At 54.9% G+C, this 14,154-nt stretch overlaps 1 protein-coding gene across 1 annotated transcript in view; it reads right to left on the reverse strand.

Moving 5' to 3' along the window:
• Positions 1-13,266, reverse strand: part of LOC147725867 (uncharacterized) — a 190,736-nt gene extending 177,470 nt beyond the window's left edge. Inside the window, exon 1 of the mRNA XM_086960012.1 lies at positions 13,211-13,266. The gene's annotated coding sequence lies outside the window, so the exon portion shown is untranslated. The remainder of the gene's footprint in view (positions 1-13,210) is intronic.
• Positions 13,267-14,154: the final 888 nt, after the last annotated feature.

Genomic DNA, 14,154 nt, shown 5'->3' on the forward strand with positions numbered 1-14,154 from the left:
AGCAAGCAAAGGGACGCAGCGCCCTCTAGAGGCCCAGGAGCAGACCAGCACTGTACACCCACAGAGATGAAGCAAGCAAAGGGACGCAGCACCCTCTAGAGGCCCAGGAGCAGACCAGCACTGTACACCAGCAGAGAGGAACCAAGCGAAGGGACGCAGAGCCATCTAGAGGCCCAGGAGCAGACCTGCACTGTACACCCACAGAGATGAAGCAAGCGAAGGGACGCAGCGCCATCTAGAGGACTAGGAGCAGACCAGCACTGTACACCCGCAGAGATGAAGCAAGCGAAGGGACGCAGTGCCATCTAGAGGGCCAGGAGCACACCAGCACTGTACACCTGCAGAGATGATGCAAGCTAAAGGACACAGCGCCATCTAGAGGCCCAGGAGCAGACCAGCACTGTACACCCGGAGAGATGAAGCAAGCGAAGGGATGCAGCGCCATCTAGAGGCCCAGGAGCAGACCAGCACTGTACACCCTGAGAGATGAAGCAAGAGAAGGGACGCAACGCCATCTAGAGGCCCAGGAGCAGACCAGCACTGTACACCCATAGATATGAAGCAAGCGAAGGGACGCATCGCCATCTAGAGGCCCAGGAGCAGACCAGCACTGTACACCAGTAGAGAGGAACCAAGCGAAGGGACGCAGCGCCATTTAGAGGCCCAGGAGCAGACCTGCACTGTACACCCACAGAGATGAAGCAAGCGAAGGGACGCAGTGCCATCTAGAGGACTAGGAGCAGACCAGCACTGTACACCGGCAGAGAAGAAGCAAGCGAAGGGACGCACTGCCATCTAGAGGACTAGGAGCAGACCAGCACTGTACACCCACAGAGATGAAGCAAGCGATGGGACGCAGCGCCATCTAGAGGCCCAGGAGCAGACCAGCACTGTACACCAGCAGAGATGAAGCAAGCGAAGGGATGCAACGCCATCTAGAGGCCCAGGAGCAGACCAGCACTGTACACCCACAGAGATTAAGCAAGCGAAGGGACGCAGCGCCATCTAGAGGCCCAGGAGCAGACCAGCACCGTACACCCGCAGAGATGAAGCAAGCGAAGGGACACACCGCCATCTAGAGGACTAGGAGCAGACCAGCACTGTACACCCACAGAGATGAGGCAAGCGAAGGGACGCAGCGCCATCTAGAGGCCCAGGAGCAGACCAGCACTGTACACCAGCAGAGATGAAGCAAGCGAAGGGATGCAGCGCCATCTAGAGGCCCAGGAGCAGTCCAGCACTGTACTCCCGGAGAGATGAAGCAAGCGAAGGGATGCAGCGCCATCTAGAGGGCCAGGAGCACACCAGCACTGTACACCTGCAGAGATGATGCAAGCGAAGGGACGCAGCGCCATCTAGAGGCCCAGGAGCAGTCCAGCACTGTACACCAGCAGAGAGGAACCAAGCAAAGGGACACATCGCCATCTAGAGTCCCAGGAGCAGACCAGCACTGTACACCCGCAGAGATGAAGCAAGCGAAGGGACGCAGCGCCATCTATAGGTCCAGGAGCAGACCAGCACTGTACACCAGCAGAGATGAAGCAAGTGAAGGGGCGCAGCGCCATCTAGAGGCCCAGGAGCAGACCAGCACTGTACACCCACAGAGATGAGGCAAGCGAAGGGACGCATCGCCATCTAGAGGCCTAGGAGCAGACCAGCACTGTACACCCACAGAGATGAAGCAAGCGAAGGGACGCAGCGCCATCTATAGGTCCAGGAGCAGACCAGCACTGCTCAGCAGGTGCAAGCGCCGCTGAGACAGCGATTCTTGGCCAAAACGAGCACAAGAACTGTCCTGCGTGGAGGCAAGAGGTCAGCTTCCTCCCCCAAGGACCTCAAGAACAGAGATCACTGCACCCTTCACTGCAAACTTTGCAAAAGGAAAAGGGCACTGCCCGCCACCTAACCATGCTGTTACAGAATATATCTATCAATCAATCAATCAAGAATTTGTAGAGTGCACTACTTGCCCACTTTGCTGCAGGACAGCCAGCTGTGCCACAATGCCCAAACGCTCGACCCCAGCTCTGAAGCAACAGCCAGGGCGCCTGGTGCCTCAGAGGGAGATAGTTCGAGGGTGATAGTTGGTGGGTGTAAAATGTGGTGGGTAGGAACGTGGCTGGAATCACGGGTAAAGAAAAGCGGGTAATGAAACAAAGGAATTGATGGTAATGAGTGTGAGGACGTTGGTGGCATGCAAGCAAAGCAGATGGTTTTTGTATAAACAGTATAATAACATTGGCCTGTAAAACGAATTAATGGGGACTATTTATATCCTACGACATAGTGCTTTACTGAGGGAATACTCGAGCATAACACGATGCTAAGTGGAAATGTGATGAATTGGTTATGATTATGCGATGATGAATAACGTAAAATGTAAAACCAAGAAATTAAAACCGATTATTGTTTTATTGTTTACAGTGACCCCTGATGAAGGGCGATTTAGCCCAAAATGCATTAAGTTTTTATGAATAAACACTGGTTTTGACGAACCATTGCTTCAGTCATGTTCATGTATAGAGGTCTAGATGGACACATTTTGAATTTTAGAAACTTGGAAAAATGCATATTAGTCCACGTGCGGACGAATAAAGATCAAGAAGATGTGAAAAAGAGTAAACAAGATGGAATAGAATGATGAAAGTTAAGTCACAATGGATTCCAGTATGGAGCTTAGGTAATTGGTTTGTGGGCGAGAGGACACCCCTCCCCAAGTTGCTGTCTTTGATCGGGTGCGAACCTGGGCTGGCCCTGTACCAGTTTGCACGCCACCAAAGGAACACTGATAATACGTTTCAAAAAACTGTGAAATTAGGGTGTGCATCCCATCCCCAACATATGATGCCTCACAGGGGTCTGCCACACCCTGGGCGTGGCTACCACTGGTGCAGCAGGTGCTGTGCACCAGGGCCCAGAGCTATGAGGGGCCCTGTGAGCCATGAAACCAGCTGTATTTTATTAACCCAACAGCAGTCAAAGGGGCCATTTTCTTTGCTGGCACAAGGGCCCATGGTTTCCTTGCTACGCTACTAGCTACAAGTTACATCGGAACACGTCAGTAGGGGTAATGCCGCCATTCGGAGAAGTGTCAGACCCGGCCACAGCTGCCCGAGGTGGAGAACATTGCTACGTGAGGAAGTGAGTGAACTGTTCAAAAACCTCACCAGCACAGGGGGTGGACGCGGTCACCGCTCTCAAAGTCCATTTTGATTCCCAGCTTAGTCCTGACTATGAAAGATTCAAACTGAGGCAATCCCGACAGTATGAGAGGGAAACGATAGACTTCCTTGATGTTCACCTGCAGGAGGTGAAAATTTAAAAAAACACAGTTGATGGACAGAATGTAGAACAATGTCATACATTCACCCCAGTACAAGGATCTGGGCCTAAATCCATCGTTTTTTTGCACTCCACACCACCCTGGGTTAGACACTGGCTATATGCAAATCAGCTCTGACCCTGTGCCTCATGGAAACAGTTCAGTCCGAACTACCAAGCCATGTGGACCACCTGTTAAATATTGCAGGGATTTGTTAGCATGAGCTGAAATCCATTTTGTATTTTGGGAGCCATTTTAGTTAGCCGTGTGCTCGCCATGTGCTGTTTCCCTCTTCAGAGCCTTGCACATGCTCAGAAGGGCCTAGCTAGTGGAATGCACCTGTTCCCTTATAGAACTTTCAGGCTATTTTTGCTGCTGTATGGAGAAGTAACTCTCCTCCCACTATGTTGAGCAAGCAGATCTTGTATGCCCAACTTAGTCATTTTGCATGCTTACATGTGCCAGGACCTCCCCTTGGTCTTATGCTGACTATGTAACTCTAAGCATATATAAGGCCCCAGTTTTCTGTACTCCTTGGACCGCCTCATTCAGTTGCTAAGGGTTCTGTGTGACGTAGTCTCCCTCATCTGAGGTGAATAAATGTATTATTTTTATATTTCCGCTTCGGCGCCAATTTCTTCTTTGTTGGTTTAAAAGGACCAAGTATCAGTGAGACCCCTGAGAAGGTTTCTATGTTCTTCACACCCATGACCCAGTGAGAGGGTTCAGAGTCCAGATCATCCGAGGATGCAGGTCATCCGCACTGACCACTGATCCTCCATCAGCTCGGTGTGGAGCTGGGTACCCGCTGGTACAGGTCCGCTCACACGAACTGCGTCAGTGGACTGCTGGGTGGAGGTGGTACTTTCGAGAGTACCACTGAAGCCAGACCCCCTACAACCCCCGAGAGTTAAAGAGGAAGAGATTGATGAACATTAAGACAGATGTATAAAGCGCACAGATGCTCCTGGGGCAGTACAAACGAGAGAGCGCTCTGGGCATCAGACCCCCACATGCCACTGTAAATCCGGACTGGAGCCGCTCCCACCTGCATGATGCCAGCATAGGGCAAAATGTGCTCTATGTGTTAAAAATGAACCGTTTCATGTGTGCATTCAGAGGAGGGGGAATGAGTGAAGACCACTGAGGGAAATAAATGCCCTCCCGGCTGTGCTGAGCAGCAGGGTGCAGGCAGACCACCATGTGAAGCCAGGGCCAGCAGCCCATGTGTGACATAAACGTGCTGGGGATGCCGATAACGGCCCTCAAAGACACCGGGTGTCAGGACATGTGATGAACAACCTATAATTCCAGGTCTTAACACCCTGCCACAAGCTGACGCCCTCCGCATGAAAACAGCCACAGGAAGCCAGCATGACCCCAAGTCCACGGTGACGTGGGACGCTTCATGAACACCCTTAATAAACCCTAAGAACAGGAGTGCCTGCCTCGGTGTAATCAGGGGTGTAATCTGGCCGAGTCTCGGATGTTTGGGGCCCTGGATAGAAATGGAATGTGTGAGCCTCCCTCTAAATAGCAGAGACATGACACATTCAGGGCTGTTTGCATGTGAATGGATGCCTCCTGCTCCTGAACCTGCAGCCCCTCCCTCTCTGTCACCTTCGAAGCACCTCTTAACAGGTCATCAAGGGCTGGAGGTGTGAGGGCTGCCATCCCGCTGTGCCTCTCCAATGCTGCGGGGCATCTGGGAGCTTTGGTGCAGCATCGGAGTGAAGAAGGGAGGTGGGTGCAAGCTGTGCCGGCTTTAGGGTGAGGCAACCGGTGCCCTGTTGAAATGACGGACAAATGGCGTCCGTTAAAGAATCCTTCACGGACAACGGACAGACGGCCGGCCGAAATTACGGACTGTCCGTGAAATTTACGGACGGTTGGTCACCCTAAGTTGAACAAGCGGAAGCCCAGAGTGCGCACTTCAAAACTAGGCCTGAGTAGTAAATTCCTTTCTGATCACGGAATTTGGGTAATTTGAGTAATTTGGCCTTCTGCAGAGAACGTGGAATTGCCAAAAATTCCGCGATCCGTGGCTTTGCAGAATTTTTGGCTTGTTTGCGCTTTCAAATGTGTGCTTGTGAGATATTTCTCCCCGAGCACGCAAACAGCGTTTGCGAACAGGGAAAAAGCATTGCGAACCGGCAGAACATTCAATTCCCGTGTTTGCAGAACTTTTGCGTGCTCGCTGAGATTTTTTTTCAATTATGAGACTGCGAATTTCACAGTATTGAGGTCTGTGTAAGGGCTGCTGAACTTGGTCACTGGTTCTCCAGCTCACAGCACGCTCCTCTCTTTCTGTTAGACACTGACGGCCCCTTTCTTCCCACATCTTTCTGAAATTCCTTATCTGCGTTTCACACACCTCACACTTCCTCTTCAGCGCCCTCGTTTCACTCCATCCTGCATGTACTTCCTTGCATCTCCTTCACTTCACCATCCCAGTACCACACAACCCCCCCCCCCTCCCCCCCTGTGAGACGGGCACTTTCATTTACTGTCACCCTGCAAACAGTTGAAGAGCTGTGTGCCTCAGTTCGGTGAGCTCAGCAAAGAGGCCAAGGATGGGATGAGCACGTATTGTGTCCATTTCTATGGCCCACTGCCAAACACTGTGAGAACCTTGCAGTGCCTTTAGCCTTCACTGCAGCTCGGTGAGCTCAGCAAAGAGGCCAATGATTGGATGAGCACACATGGGGCACACTTTACTCTCCCACTGACAAAGACTGTGCAAACTTGCAGTGCCTTTAGCCTTCCCTGTAGCGCTCTCGGTCGTGCTGTGTTACATCCACCAAGGGCCTGAACTCAGACACACGGGTGCACAGTTCACAGCAAGCGCTACACAACAGTAGCATGCGGCATGAAAAGAAAACACAGAAAATGCAAATTCTCTTGGGAAAGTAAGTTAAGTCAAACATGTGAAATGTAACCAGGAATGACCTCACTGGCTTGCCTTACCTCAATGGTTTGCAGAGTCATCGCCCAGAAACCCATCACTGTTCTTGCCTGTCACATTCAGGAATATATCAGGACACACTTCAGCCGCGCCTGCGCCTTGCCTGCCCTCCATGCAGAACAGCAATCTACATGCAGTGAGGGGCTTTCTTATTTTAACATTATCTGGGCCCAAAACAAAAGCCTGCTTTAAAAGCCATCAGCCCTCCTCTTATTCAAGCCTCACCCTGGCTGAGAGCCCTCTGGAGCCTCAGACCTGGAGGCCAGTGACACGGAAGGACAGATCTGTGCTCCCACGTAGCGGGAAAATAATTAATTAATTTGCGCTTAACTTCTTTGATTTACTTATTTATCTGTGCTCCCACGTAGCGGTAAAATAATTAATTAATCTGAGCTTAACTTAATTTAAGCATTTCAGAACGACGACTGTGCCCCTGATTTGTCCCGCGCTACCCTACCGCCATTTGCTGTTGTTGTTGTGTTGACCCTCTCCCCGTGTCTCCTCCCCGCGCCCGCCTCCCAGCCGACCCTCCCACACTCCACCCCCTCCACTATCCATTTATGGACAGATGGAACTACGCGCAGCGTCCACGCGCTACGTACACGCCGAAGGTGCGCCAAAGGTAAGCCCGTCTACGCCCGTCCGCGCCTGGACCGCGCCCAGCGCCCGACCCCCTGGCCCCCGTCCCTCCCTGCCCCCCCACATTACCTACGATGCCGCTTCCCTCCTTGCCCTTAACCCCGGTCGCGCTCCCAACTGCGTCCAAGCCGCCCCCGGATACACCCATGGACCCTTCTCTTGCTACTCCTGCAAATTCATCGGCACCGACAACATCTCCGCTACGACCACACCACAGACTCCCGACCCCACCCACCTACAATGCATCCTTCTCAACACCCGATCGGTCCACAGACACGCCATTGACCTATGGAATCTACTAGACACCATCTCTCCAGACATCGCCTTCCTTACGGAAACGTGGATGAACGCTTCCTCCGCACCAGACATCACCATTGCCATCCCTGAAGACTATAAGATCACTCACAAGGACCGTACCGGCACAGGAGGAGGAATCGCTATCGTCCATAAGAAATCAATCCGCATATCAACCAGCTCGGACGCCAACCTCGCCAACTCCGAACACCTTCACTTCCAGATCCACGTCGACCCCAAGACTACACTCAGAGGCACCCTCCTCTACAGACCACCAGGACCCCGCGCAAAATTCAGTGAAGACATCACGGACTTCATCACTCCACACGCGCTCCCCTCCAAAGACTACATCCTTCTGGGAGACCTCAACTTTCACCTTGAAAAGAACAACGACCGCAACACCGCCACCCTTTTGGACAACCTCGCCAATCTCGGACTTAAACAACTTGTCACCACCTCCACCCACATCGCAGGTCACACACTCGACCCCATCTTCACATCCAGCAACCATGTCTCCTTCAGCCACACCACAGACCTCCTCTGGACTGACCACAGCTGCGTCCACTTCACCTACAACAAACCAAAACCCAACATCCACCTCCAACCTACCCTGCAAAGATACTGGAACAAAATCACCACGGACCAAATCTCCGCTTCGCTCCTTCAAAACACCCCAGCCCTTTCATCCAACGCTAACGAAGCCGCCGCCAACCTCACCATCTGGCTATCCAAAACCGCTGACACCCTAGCGCCACTGAAAAAACGTCAAAACAAACCTGGCAGCAAGAAGGCCTCTTGGTTCAACGATGATCTCAAGAAGTCCAAGAAACTCTGCCGCACCCTTGAAAAGACCTGGAAAAAAGACCCAACCACCAGCACCAAGGACGCCTTCAAAAACGCCACCCGCATTCACCACCAACTAATCCGAAAGGCCAAAAGAACAGCATTCAAGGATCGACTTGACAACAACGCTCACAACAGCAAGGAACTTTTCAACATCGTCAAGGAATTTTCCAATCCCTCGGCCAACTCCAACGACATCACCCCCTCTCAAACCCTCTGCGACTCCCTAGCCTCATTTTTCCACAACAAAATTGCAGACATCCACAACAGCTTTGACAACCAACCCGGAAACCAACCCACCCTACCAGTTGCTAATCATCCTCCCCCGGCGAACACCCTTAACGATTGGAACCCAATCTCCACTGAAGACACCATCCGCCTAATGAACTCCATCCACTCAGGATCTCCCACAGACCCATGTCCTCACCACATCTTCAACAAAGCAGACTCCGTCATAGCACCGCACCTCCGAGACGTCATCAACTGCTCCTTCATCTCCGCCACCTTTCCGGCAGACTGGAAACACGCTGAACTCGCCGCCCTTCTGAAAAAACCCACAGCGGACCCCACCGAACTCAAAAACTACCGCCCCATCTCGCTCCTACCATTCCCGGCCAAAGTCATCGAGAAAGCTGTCAACAACCAGCTCGCTGCCTTCCTCGAAGCCAACAAATCCCTCGACCCCTCACAATCCGGATTCAGAGCAAAACACAGCACTGAGACCGCCCTCATCGCAGCTACAGACGACATTCGAACTCTACTGGACAATGGTGACACCGTCGCCCTCATCCTCCTTGACCTCTCTGCAGCATTCGACACAGTTTGCCACAAAACACTGTTACAACGCCTCAATAACATCGGAATCCAAGGAAAAGCACTTGAATGGATCACCTCATTCCTCACCGGAAGAACCCAGAGAGTCCGTCTTCCACCATTCACGTCAGAGGCCTCTGAAGTCATCTGCGGCGTACCACAAGGATCCTCTCTCAGTCCCACCCTCTTCAACGTATACATGAGCCCCCTCGCGGCCATCGCACGCCAACACAACCTCAACATCATCTCCTACGCAGATGACACGCAACTGATCCTTTCTCTCACCAATGACCCCAGCACCGCCAAAACTAACCTACACGAAGGAATGAAAGAAGTTGCCGAATGGATGAAACTAAGCCGTCTGAAACTGAACTCAGACAAAACAGAAGTCCTCATCCTAGGTACATCCCCATCTGCATGGGACGACTCCTGGTGGCCGGAAGCCCTCGGAAAAGCACCCATCCCGACAGACCACGCACGGAACCTAGGCGTCATCCTGGATTCTTCACTTTCAATGAACAGACAAGTCAGCGCCGTATCCTCCTCCTGCTTCAACATTCTTCGCATGCTCAAAAAAACTTTTCGCTGGATCCCCTCCGACACAAGGAAAACAGTCACCCACGCTCTGGTCACGAGCCGACTGGACTATGGAAACACCCTCTACGCAGGTACTACCGCAAAACTCCAGAAGAAACTCCAACGAATCCAAAACGCCTCAGCCAGACTCATATTAGACATCCCACGCAACTAACACATCTCTGGCCACCTTAAAGACCTCCACTGGCTTCCCGTCAATAAGAGAATCACTTTCAGACTGCTTACCCACGCACACAAATCACTCTACGACACAGGTCCAGAAGGCCTCAACTCACGACTGTCCTTCTACACCCCCTCCCGCCAACTACGTTCTTCCAACCAAGCCCTCGCCACTGTACCTCGCATCAACAAGACCACCATGGGAGGCAGATCCTTTTCATACCTAGCTGCTAGAACATGGAACTCACTCCCCGCATACCTTCGCCTTACCCAGAACCACCTAGCATTCAGAAAGCAACTTAAAACATGGATATTTGACAAGTAATCCCCCCCCTTCCTAAGCGCCTTGAAACCCTCTGGGTATGTAGTGCGCTATACAAATTCTTTGACTTGACTTGACTTGACTAGGTCGCGGCTTCCATCACTCACAGGTGCTCAGGAGAGACGGCAGGGCGTGCTCTCGACTCTCTTCAGCCCCCAGTGTGAGAGGAGCGCCCGCGCCGCAGGAATGCAGGGTGCATCCGTCTGTGTGAGCAGGGACAGACACACATATTCATGTCAATGGAACCTACTGTTTGTTTTGTTTAATTCGTTAACAGCGCTTCCCGTCCCAGTCTAGAGAGTCAGGGCGCTTTACATCACACACAGAGGCGCAGCCAATCAGGCAAGCGCGTAAATCAATGTACAGAGAATGTTACTCAAGACAATGAAGGTCATAGCGTGAAGGGGTCGCACCTCGCCCATGCTTGTAGGCAGGATGCAAGGTGCTCACTAAAGTCAGGATATACAGAGTTTCAGGTTGATTGTGCTTGTTTGTACTAGCAAGGTCTTGCAATATTAGAAGAACAACAGATGAGAAAAATCTATCTGGATCTAAACCACGACCTACAGTTTGTACACAGCTCATCTACTCCTGTCAACTGGTCGATGCGCTATATTAGGAGGATTTAAACAAACTTATGAAGTGGAGGGAACAAAACTGTCTCGGTGTGAGAAGCAGCACCACTTACGGATCGAAATAAAACACAGCTCTGATCTGCACCATTCACGAGGTGCTTCACAGCAGGCACATTGACCCTCTGTGCTACCTGGAGAGTCAAAACTGTGACAGGACAAAGCACAGAGGAACTCCCCCAGAGCTGAGCAAACACTAGAGGCACCCCCCTCAAAATCACACCCTGCCCGCCGCAGCAGGGGTCTTCACCCTGTGAGATATTCCAAAATGCAGCCATTTTCTGACCACTCAAGTACTCCACAACAGATTTACTCTCACTTAAGTCCTTGTTGCCAATTTCTTTGCAGTGGATTTTATTTTAAAATAAAAGTAGAAGCCGTCAGACTCTGCATTTCATGCGGCGCCCCTCGTGACTCCACCCCTCCCCCCGCACGCATTTACCCCCCCCCCTCCCGGGGGGGGGTTCATGGAGCACAACTCTTCCAGTTTCAGCCCCGCCTGGCACCCCTCCCTGGCACCCATGTTCGAGAGAATGCCCCTTATACCCCCCTGGTGCAGCCCCTGCTTGATGCCCCCAGGCGTGCCACCCCGTCTACCCCCTGGTGCAGCCCCTGCTTGATGCCCCAAGGAGTACCACCCCCTGTACCCCCTGGTGCAGCCCCTGCTTGATGCCCCCAGGAGTGCCACCCCTTGTACCCCCTGGTGCAGCCCCTGCTTGATGCCCCCAGGAGTGCCACCCCCTGTACCCCCTGGTGCAGCCCCTGCTTGATGCCCCCAGGACTGCCACCCCTTGTACCCCCTGGTGCAGCCCCTGGCTGATGCCCCCAGGAGTGCCACCCCGTCTACCCCCTGGTGCAGCCCCTGCTTGATGCCCCCAGGAGTGCCACCCCCTGTACCCCCTGGTGCAGCCCCTGCTTGATGCCCCCAGGAGTACCACCCCCTGTACCCCCTGGTGCAGCCCCTGCTTGATGCCCCCAGGAGTGCCACCCCGTCTACCCCCTGGTGCAGCCCCTGCTTGATGCCCCCAGGAGTGCCACCCCCTGTACCCCCTGGTGCAGCCCCTGCTTGATGCCCCCAGGAGTGCCACCCCCTGTACCCCATGGTGCAGCCCCTGCTTGATGCCCCCAGGAGTGCCACCCCTTGTACCTGCTGCAGCCCCTGCTTGATGCCCCCAGGAGTGCCACCCCTTGAACCCCCTGGTGCAGCCCCTGCTTGATGCCCCCAGGAGTGCCACCCCTTGTACCTGCTGCAGCCCCTGCTTGATGCCCCCAGGAGTGCCACCCCCTTGTACCCCCTGGTGCAGCCCCTGCTTGATGCCCCCAGGAGTACCACCCCTTGTACCCCCTGGTGCAGCCCCTGCTCGATGCAGCCTAGGAGTACCACCCCTTGTACCCCCCTGGTGCAGCCCCTGCTTGATGCCCCCAGGCGTGCCACCCCGTCTACCCCCTGGTGCAGCCCCTGCTTGATGCCCCCAGGAGTGCCACCCCTTGTACCCCCTGGTGCAGCCCCTGCTTGATGCCCCCAGGAGTGCCACCCCCTGTACCCCCTGGTGCAGCCCCTGGCTGATGCCCCCAGGAGTGCCACCCCTTGTACCCCCTGGTGCAGCCCCTGGCTGATGCCCCCAGGAGTGCCACCCCGTCTACCCCCTGGTGCAGCCCCTGCTTGATGCCCCCAGGAGTGCCACCCCCTGTACCCCCTGGTGCAGCCCCTGCTTGATGCCCCCAGGAGCACCACCCCCTGTACCCCCTGGTGCAGCCCCTGCTTGATGCCCCCAGGAGTGCCACCCCGTCTACCCCCTGGTGCAGCCCCTGCTTGATGCCCCCAGGAGTGCCACCCCCTGTACCCCCTGGTGCAGCCCCTGCTTGATGCCCCCAGGAGCGCCACCCCCTGTACCCCATGGTGCAGCCCCTGCTTGATGCCCCCAGGAGTGCCACCCCTTGTACCTGCTGCAGCCCCTGCTTGATGCCCCCAGGAGTGCCACCCCTTGAACCCCCTGGTGCAGCCCCTGCTTGATGCCCCCAGGAGTGCCACCCCTTGTACCTGCTGCAGCCCCTGCTTGATGCCCCCAGGAGTGCCACCCCTTGTACCCCCTGGTGCAGCCCCTGCTTGATGCCCCAAGGAGTACCACCCCCTGTACCCCCTGGTGCAGCCCCTGGCTGATGCCCCAGGAGTGCCACCCCTTGTACCCCCTGGTGCAGCCCCTGGCTGATGCCCCCAGGAGTGCCACCCCCTGTACCCCCTGGTGCAGCCCCTGCTTGATCCCCCCAGGAGTACCACCCCTTGTACCCCCTGGTGCAGCCCCTGCTTGATGCCCCCAGGAGTTCCACCCCATGTACACCCTCGTGCAGCCCCTGGCCGATGCCCCCAGGAGTGCCACCCCCTGTACCCCCTGGGGCAGCCCCTGCTTGATGCCCCCAGGACTGCCACCCCTTGTACCCCCTGGTGCAGCCCCTGCTTGATGCCCCCAGGACTGCCACCCCTTGTACCCCCCTAGTGCAGCCCCTGCTTGATGCCCCCCGGAGTGCCACCCCTTGTACCCCCTGGTGCAGCCCCTGCTTGATGCCCCCAGGAGTGCCACCCCTTGTACCCCCTGCGGCAGCCCCTGGACGGGGGCAGCGCTCACCTTCGACCGAGGCCCGCTGCCAGTGTCTGTGATGCCAGCGGCTCTCCCAGGGCAGCTGCAGCCAGTGAGTGGGGCCGGGGGTGTCTCTGCTGATATAGCGCCATTAATGCAAATGACAAGGAAGCACAGAACGCGTCACTCACCGCTGGCAGGGGAGGGATGACGTCAGGCGGTGCCTGCCCCTGCTCTGGGCACCTTACCACGCGCCACCAGCAGGGGCAGCAGCAGGGACGAGAGAAGGGGAGCACACCTGGGCATGTGTGATCCTGCGCAAGTCCTGGCCTCTGATTTATTTATTGCCCCGATTAAAGATCTTTAAACACAGAGATCATCAGGTGAAACCATCGCACAGAAACCCGAAATACCACGCTGCCTGCACCGCCTTCACTGGGAAGGCCTCTGGAATCTGGTCAATCAATCAATCAAGCAATCATCGCGTTTATATAGCGCACTACTCACCCGGAGGGTCTCAAGGCGCTGGGGGAGGGTGGTCGGCTACTGCTCGAACAGCCAGGTCTTGAATTGCTTCCTGAAGGTGAGGTGGTCCTGGGTCAGGCGGAGGTGGGTGGGGAGGGAGTTCCATGTCTTGGCGGCGAGGTAGGAGAAGGACCGTCCCCCTGTGGTGGCTCTTCGGATGCGTGGCTGGTCGATCGAAGCTGGCGTTTGGGGGCATAGAAGTTGAGGCGGCTGTTGAGGTATCCTGGGCCTTGGTTGTGTAGGGCTTTGTGTGCGTGGGTGAAGAGACGGAAGGTGATTCTCTTGTTGACCGGGAGCCAGTGCAGGTCTCTTAGGTGTCCGGAGATGTGGCTGCGACGGGGAAGTCCAGGATGAGTCGTGCTGAGGCGTTCTGGATCCGCTGGATTCTCTTCTGGAGTTTGGCGGTGGTTCCGGCGTAGAGGGAGTTGCTCTAGTCCAGACGGCTGGTGACGAGGGCCTGGGTGACG

The sequence above is a fragment of the Lissotriton vulgaris genome, chromosome 3_1 (genome assembly GCF_964263255.1).
Source record: "Lissotriton vulgaris chromosome 3_1, aLisVul1.2, whole genome shotgun sequence".
In the NCBI taxonomy this organism is placed as follows: Eukaryota; Metazoa; Chordata; class Amphibia; order Caudata; family Salamandridae; genus Lissotriton; species Lissotriton vulgaris.